The following is an 8,104-nucleotide window of genomic DNA, read 5'->3' on the forward strand; positions in this document are numbered from 1 at the left end:
AGCTAATGCAATTTGATAAAATCCCATTGAGGCATCCTTAAAAGAAATTTGTTTAAACCCTGAAGTGGCATCAACCATTTCAGAAATACGAGGCAAGGGATATGGGTGAACATGGTATTTTTTTATTAACATCAGTAAAATCAACACAAATTCTAAGTTTCCCATTTTTCTTAGGGACTGCTACTACATTGGATATCCATTTCGGATATAGTACAGGCCTAATAAAATTAACACTTAGAAGTTTGTCGATCTCTTCTTTCACTTTGAGCTTTCGATCGGGAGCCATTCGGCGAGGTTTTTGACGCACTGGCTTTTGTGTTTTGTCGATATCTAGCCTGTGACATGCAAGTGTAGGATCAATCCGAGGCATTTGTTTGACCATCCACGCAAACACTGTGCAATTTTTCTTCAAAAGCTCAATGAGGTCATCCTGTTCCTTCTTGGAAATTTCCGCAGAAATAAAAGTGGTTTCTTCTTCCTTGTTGCCGATCTGTACTTCGAGGAGTCTGTCGATGGTCGGTGGGGGGCACCTAAACGCTGCTCCATAGCGTTTACCCGGCCAATGTAATTCTGTAATTACTATTTTACCCAATCAACATTTAGGATGGAGTTGCCCTTGACTTCCGAATCTTTATAATCTTCGAGCACAGACTCATGGCACTTCAAAGTTGTTATCTGATCACTTCGAACTTTGCATACCATACCATCACACCAGAACTTGATAGCCTGATGGAAAGTAGATACGACAACTCCCATTGAGTGAATCCAATCTCTTCCCATAATGACATTGTAAGAGGAGTTACAATCTATGAGAAGAAAATATGTCACACCCCGAATTTCGACAGAATTCGGAAAAAACATTATTTGTTCCCGACTCTTCGATTTCCGAGGTGTGACGCACTCTCCACTTCCAAAAACCCATAAACAGTTTAAAATATGCGGATAATTAAAAACCAATCAAAATTTCAATTATACATAAGTCCTCTTCATTACAAAAATTCCCAATTAAGATTAGGTTACAAATCTCTTTTCAATAACTCTTTAATTAAAATATACAAATGAGAATACAAAAACATTGTCTAGACTAAAAGTTATATCACCTCAAGGGAAAAACAAAACGTATCCCGAGATGTAACGCTTAATGCAAAACCACAAGCAAATGACAACCTTCTTCAACACTAAACTGTCAAGACTTATCAACTATGTTCATTTAATGAACACACCGATAAGCAAACATGCAAATCGGGTGTCATTATAAAAATGCTTGGTGTGAGTAGCCCTAAAATACAATATATAATTATACATATACATACCACAATCCATAATGCAGTTAGTTCCTCCATCGAGGCTTTAACTTTTAACGACTAATACAACATCCTTAAGTTCAATAATCTAGGGGGTAGTTCCTCCATCGAGGTTTTAACTTCCCACTAACCACACAACAAACTATACACATCATAAATAAGGCATGTAGTTCCTCCATCGAGGTTTTAGGTTCTAACTAAACAAATAACCAACCAAACATATTACCATAATTAGATTATTTCGGGCTTTCTTTGCGTGTCCCTAAAATCATCGTCGTCAGTATCTATGTCTTACCTAGTTTCCCTGGCTACCACAATCGCAAACCCAACGCCGAACATGTACATCCACATGCCTCCCTTTACATAATGAGCCACTCGTGCGTAACCACCACCGGCCGGGATGCCGCGACACCGTAAATCCTCACACGGAAGCCAAATCTATGTAAGCACCGCCACTATTCGGCATAAAATATTATGCGCATCATCGTTCTATTTTGCTTAACGGAATAATCAAGCCACTATGAATTTACGCCGGAGAGTCGCCCGAAGGCCATTCAAATTTTAACCGGAACGCTAGAAGAAACCTCGCGCAAGGCTATTCAGATTAATCAAACGCCGGAAGGGCCAATCACATGAGTTGTGGTAGTCGGGTTCTAGGATTTTCGTTATGTAATTTATTCGGTGTCATACATTAATGACTCATAAACATTTCTACTATATCACGATGCGGTCAATTACCTTATTGCACTAAGCCATAATATCTAGAAACATCTCAATTATATCTCATAGTCACTTTCGTTCTTTCACGTGCCAATATATTATTGCACTACACCATCTCCCGCGGCAAATATTCATCAATACTATATTAGCATCTCACATATAAAATAATGGAGTGTATATACATTTCTCCAAGATATTACATTAATACAACTATCCCAAAGATATTATATCATGTCACAATGCTCCAACGTATCACATACATTATAACGTTATTAGGAATATAATATCTCCTAACATCTCAATATCGTCACGCGTGTCAAAATACACAACATAAATGTCAAATCTTTCTTAGATAATGACAACCAAATATATACAAGTTTCCACAAAGATTTTTTATTATATGTGTCCATATAATATACACATAAAACGTGAAGACAAATAAGCAAATCCCAAATCCACAATCAAAGCCCAATATGCTTTACACACTACTCACGTCAAATCTAAATTAGATAATGACAAACAACGTTATATAATCTCCAACAATATTTTATTACTATATATATCCATATGATCAAATATGTGAAAACTGGAAAAGTCAACGGTCAAAGTCAACGTCAATGGTCAACAACGGTCAACGCGTCATGGTCAAGGTCAAAGTCCACATGTCTTGGTCAAAGTCAAAGTCCACATGTCCCGGTCAAAGTCAAACCGTCTCCGGTCAAAGTCAGCGGAGTCCTAGTCAAAGTCAAACTGTCGTTTAAAGGTGTTCGTGAGGTCCGTGGTCATAGTCAAAGTCAACATGTCCGGGTCAAAGTCAATAGGTCATGGTCAAAGTCAAACTGTCGTTTAAGGTGTTCGACAGTCCGTGGTCATAGTCAAAGTCAACATGTCCCGGTCAAGGTCAAATGTGTCTGGTCAAAGTCAAACCGTCGTTTCGGGTGTTCGACCAGTCCAGGTCATAATAGTCAAACCGGCGTTTAAGGTGTTAAAGCGGGTTCATGGTCATAGCTATGGTTCATGGCTAAGGTCAAAGGTGTATGGCTCGTGGGCTCATGGTTAAGGTCATGGCTCGGACCTAACCGCCAAGCCCAAACCTTAGAACCAAAGTCTAAAAGTCCACTTTATTTATTTTACCTCGACCGATTGGATCTATTTTAAGTCCAATGGATGGTCCATGCAATATTAGTTACGGGCCAAAAAAACTTATCTTGGCCCGAATCGCCCAAACGGTTAAGTGGTTTCGCCCAAAACGCGTTAATATAAACCGGTCCACAAAACAAAGGCTAAAAAGAATTGGTCCAACACAAACCGATGTGGTCGGCCCAACTCTCAACTTAAATTAGAATCAGGGCCCAAACCAACTAAACAAACTAGGCCCAACCGATTTGGCCCAAGCCCAAAATCGGTGAAGCGATCATCATCTTCTCCATTGCCACCACCACACCAATTTCTCGCACATCACTTCTCCCCTTCTCCCTCATATATCGGTTTGAATCCTATTGGAAAACCCAACACTTTTAATAAAAACAAAAACTCTAATTCTTCACTTCACATATCGAACCCAAAACTAGATCGAGAGTTTATCGCCGCCATTAATGGTAGGCCTCAAGCTTCCAACAAATTTGCCCCTCACTCTACTACACTACCTCACTTCAACAATACAATCAACAAAACCAATCAACCAAACTACAACAAAAAAAAAAATATCAACACCGGCGCTTTATCGCTAATTTCAACCAAAAACGCGCCATTAACGGCTTTACCACTACCGACAAATTTACACACACCCTACACTACCCCCATCATCAACAACTTAATCCACCCATAATTCCATCCGCCTCCAACCAACAAAACAATAAACACAAAAAACGATCTTCGAGTTTGAATCGCCATTAGCGACTTCGTTAGAAGCTCGCCAGTTTTCAAACTAGCATTCGATATTGAGGAAAACGCCCCGACCTCTAACCAAATCCAAGACAAGTTTTAAAGGCAACAGAGACGATCTCTGCGTTTTCGCGCCGCCATTGACAACCTCTCTAAACTTCGACGGTTTAAAGGTACGTTTAACAACAAAAGCGAAATTTAACAAAGTTAAATATTACAAAGACACGAAGTCCAATACAACGGATAATGAAGCGAGTAAAATTAGTGAAAACATAGGACGATTAAAAGCGGTTTTCAGTATTCCGGTGATATAGCGGGAGAGCTACTCACAATGCGAGCGACTCCCTACGAATCCTCGTCGTCCGAACCGCCGTGGCTCCACCCTCCGTAAATCCAAAACCTTTTAACTCTGCCTCCATTTTTAATATATTATATTCTCCGGAACCCTATTTTCTAGAAAAAGTGTTTATATACTTGGGTCGAAACCCAAGCCCAACACGGACTTCGGGCCCAAAACCAGCCCACGATCCCGAAGTCCAAATCAATTTAATTTTGAAAATAAATAATTTAATTAATTAATAAATAAATAAAAATACGATTTAAAAATAATGGGCGTTGCATGCTTATATACATCTCAAAAAGAATCTCGTCGAGATTCGAAGTAAAAGCTATCTGAACAAATAACGTGGGTTATTAACTTAGAACATACCCAAGAATGCACGTTGATTAAACTTAAGCAAGATAACATTGGTATTGATTATTATTAAATAATGCCGAATATATATCCTCATGTCATTACAAAACTTATCATAGTTTAACCTGTCTATATTAAAACAACTTTTCTTGTCACTTAAATACAAGATAAATATATCATTACTCATAAGCATGCAGTTTCTTGACACGTAGCAAACTCTACGGAAAAATAATATTCTACTTAACTAATCAATAATATGGAGAAAGTTCATCCTTGCATAAAACATAATGAAGTTTTCATTATCATGCATAAAAAGAACATTAGTGTCCTAGCACACTTAAAACAAAAATCACTCATGTCATTGATACTAAAATAAAACTTTATATTTAATTTAGTCATGCTCTCAGAAATATTAAATTTTAAAACAACCCCCCTTGAATCCTAATTCATGCTTGCAATTGGATCAAATATATGCGTATTCAAAAAAAATCATTTTTCATATTCCTCTATCAAAATCATATAGACCTGAAACAAAACAATTAAGAGTAAATACTCGAATATGCCAAAATCATGTGAAACTAATTTAACGATATTAATCAATCATATACGCACGGTAATAGTTTACCTATATATAATAATATAAAAATGTGTATACGCAAGTATACACATCTCAAAAAGAATACACGTGTATACTAAAGTATACACATCTCAAAGAACATCGCGTGTATACGCCGGTATACATATCTCAAAGAATAAGCGTGTATATACGCTAAGTATACACATCTCAAAAAAGAATACACGTGTATACAATAAGTATACCGTCTCAAAAGAATACTGCGTATATTTTATTATATTATTGGTCTATTTCTAACTAATCACCTCTAATCAGTTAATCTCTTTATACTTCAAAATACTATTCATCCATTAAAGTTAATTTATGCGAGTGGTGAGATAGTTCCTCAACACGAGGCAATTAGTTCCTTACTTTTTCGTTATGCGTCACAAAGCCATGAGGATAATACAACTCATTCAATATAGATTAAATATCTTATTATTTATTGAAAAATAACATAACACTCAAATACAAAGTTCACAAAACATGTTATTGCTGATCCATATCCATATCCGCGTGAAAATGACAAACAATAAAACAACATTATAGTATGCGCATCATTTTGATCAAATCCATTAATATTTAACATATTACAATATAACCACTCCTCATATGCTAAGGAAAATAAAAAGTATTTCATATGCACTCATTGAGTAACTAATATAAAATACACATTGCGTACAAACAAATCAAGAAAAATATTGACTCTCTTTGTTTCTATATCTCTTTCATTTTATTTGTAAAAAATAAAACAACTAGCGGAAATAGTTTTGAAAATAAAACTTCTTAAAAACACTTACCCATAACCATGATCCGAGAATCACCTAGACTCACCTAAGTCTAAAGCTAACCAAATGCTCGATACAAGTCGTAACCATAATGTTTTTCTAATTTCGTAAAATTCGGTCGTATTTTGCACGAAAGATTTGGTTAGGCATTTGGTGAGTCTAGAGGTGATTCTCGGATCTAGGTGATTTATGGGTAGTGTTTAAGAAGTAATATTTTCAAAACTATTTCCTAGTCGTTTTTTTTTTACAAAGAAAAGAATGAAAGAGATATAGAAATAAAGAGAGTCAATATTTTTCTTTGATTTGTTTGTCAGAATGTATATATTTATATTAGTTTACTTGTGGAGTGCATATGAAATGCTTTTATTTTTCCTTATCATATGAGGAGTGGCTATATGTAATATGTTAATTATTAACGGATTTGATCAAAATGATTTATGCTGCTATAGTGTGGTTTTATTGTTTGTGTTCATTTTCACGTGGAGTATGGATTAAGTATGACGACCTGTCTGTGAACTTTGTATTTGGGTGTTATGTGATTGTTCAAGAAGCAAGGAGATATTTTATAATATTGAATGAGTTGTATTATCTGATGACTTTGTGACGTACTGAGAAAGGGACTAATTGCCTCGGTGTTGGAGGAACTATCTCGCCTGACTCGTACACTTTAATGGATGAATAGTGTTTTTTTTAAAGTATAAGAGATTAATTTGTTAAAGGTGATTAGTTAGAAATAGACCGAATAATAAATAAAATATATGTGTATTCTTTTTGAGATGTGTATACCTGCGTATACACGTGTATTCTTTTTGAGAAGTGTATACTTGCGTATACACGTGTATTCTTTTTGAGATGTGTATACTTATGCGATACACGCTTTTATATTATTGTATATAGGTGAACTATTACCGTGCGTATGTGATGATTAATATTGTTTTACCAAAAAAACATGCATGTGTAAGTTGTTTTCTTAAGGTCACGTTATTAATGATTAATTAAAATAATGGTGATAATTGTTATTTTTAAAATATGTTGGAATTTATGTAGAGGATGTCCTAATATAATGATGATCGTATTTCAACAACAAACGGATTTTTATAAGTATGGGTCGTGCTTATAAATTATGACAGGATTGATTAATAGGGTTAAATTAGTTTCACATTGATTTTGCATATTCGAGTATTCTTACATATATACCTTGATTTATGGTTCATAAATATTACCGTGAGAATATAACTTGTTATGGGTGATATATTAGAAGTGAGTTTATATGATTATAATATTTTTTAAATTCGTGTTATACGGTAACAAGCCTTATGTTAATTGTCATTGTATATGGAGATTAATTTTTGAATCTTTTCACCGTTTAAAATAATTAGTAATAATAATAATAGCAATGAGCGTTGAGTATTCATTCTTAATTGTTTTGTTTCAGTCTATATGATTTTAATAGAGGAACATGAAAAATTATTTTTTGAATACGTGCTATATTTGATCCAGTTGCAAGCATGAATTAGGATTCAAGGGTTGTTTTAAAATTTAATTTTTCTGATAGCATGACTAACGTAAATATAAAGTTTTATTGTAGTATCAATGACATGAGTGACATTTTTGTTTTTCAAGTGTGCTAGGACACTAATTTTCTTTTTATGCATGATATGAAAGACTCCATAATGTTTTATCATGGATGAACTTATCCCTGTATTATTGATTAGTTACGTAGGATATTATTTTTTTTTAAGTAGGGTTTGCTACGCGGTCAAGAAATTGCATGCTAAAAAGATATGATATGTTTATCTTTGCGTTTAAGTGACCATAATAATTGTTTTAATATAGGCATGCCTAAACTATAATAGGTTTTGTAATGGCATGAGGATGTATATTCGGTATTATTTAATAATAATTAATACCAATGTTATCTTGCTTAAGTTTAATCAACGCGTGCATTCTTGTATAGTTCTAAGTTAATAACCAACGTTTTTGTTCAGATAGCTTTACGTCGAATCTCTGACGCGAGATTCTTTTGAGATGATGATATACCAGATGCCTCGTGATTTTTAAAAACGATTTTTTATTTTATTAATTAATTAAATTATTTATT

Source organism: Coptis chinensis, chromosome 5, assembly GCF_015680905.1.
Source record: "Coptis chinensis isolate HL-2020 chromosome 5, ASM1568090v1, whole genome shotgun sequence".
NCBI lineage: Eukaryota > Viridiplantae > Streptophyta > Magnoliopsida > Ranunculales > Ranunculaceae > Coptis > Coptis chinensis.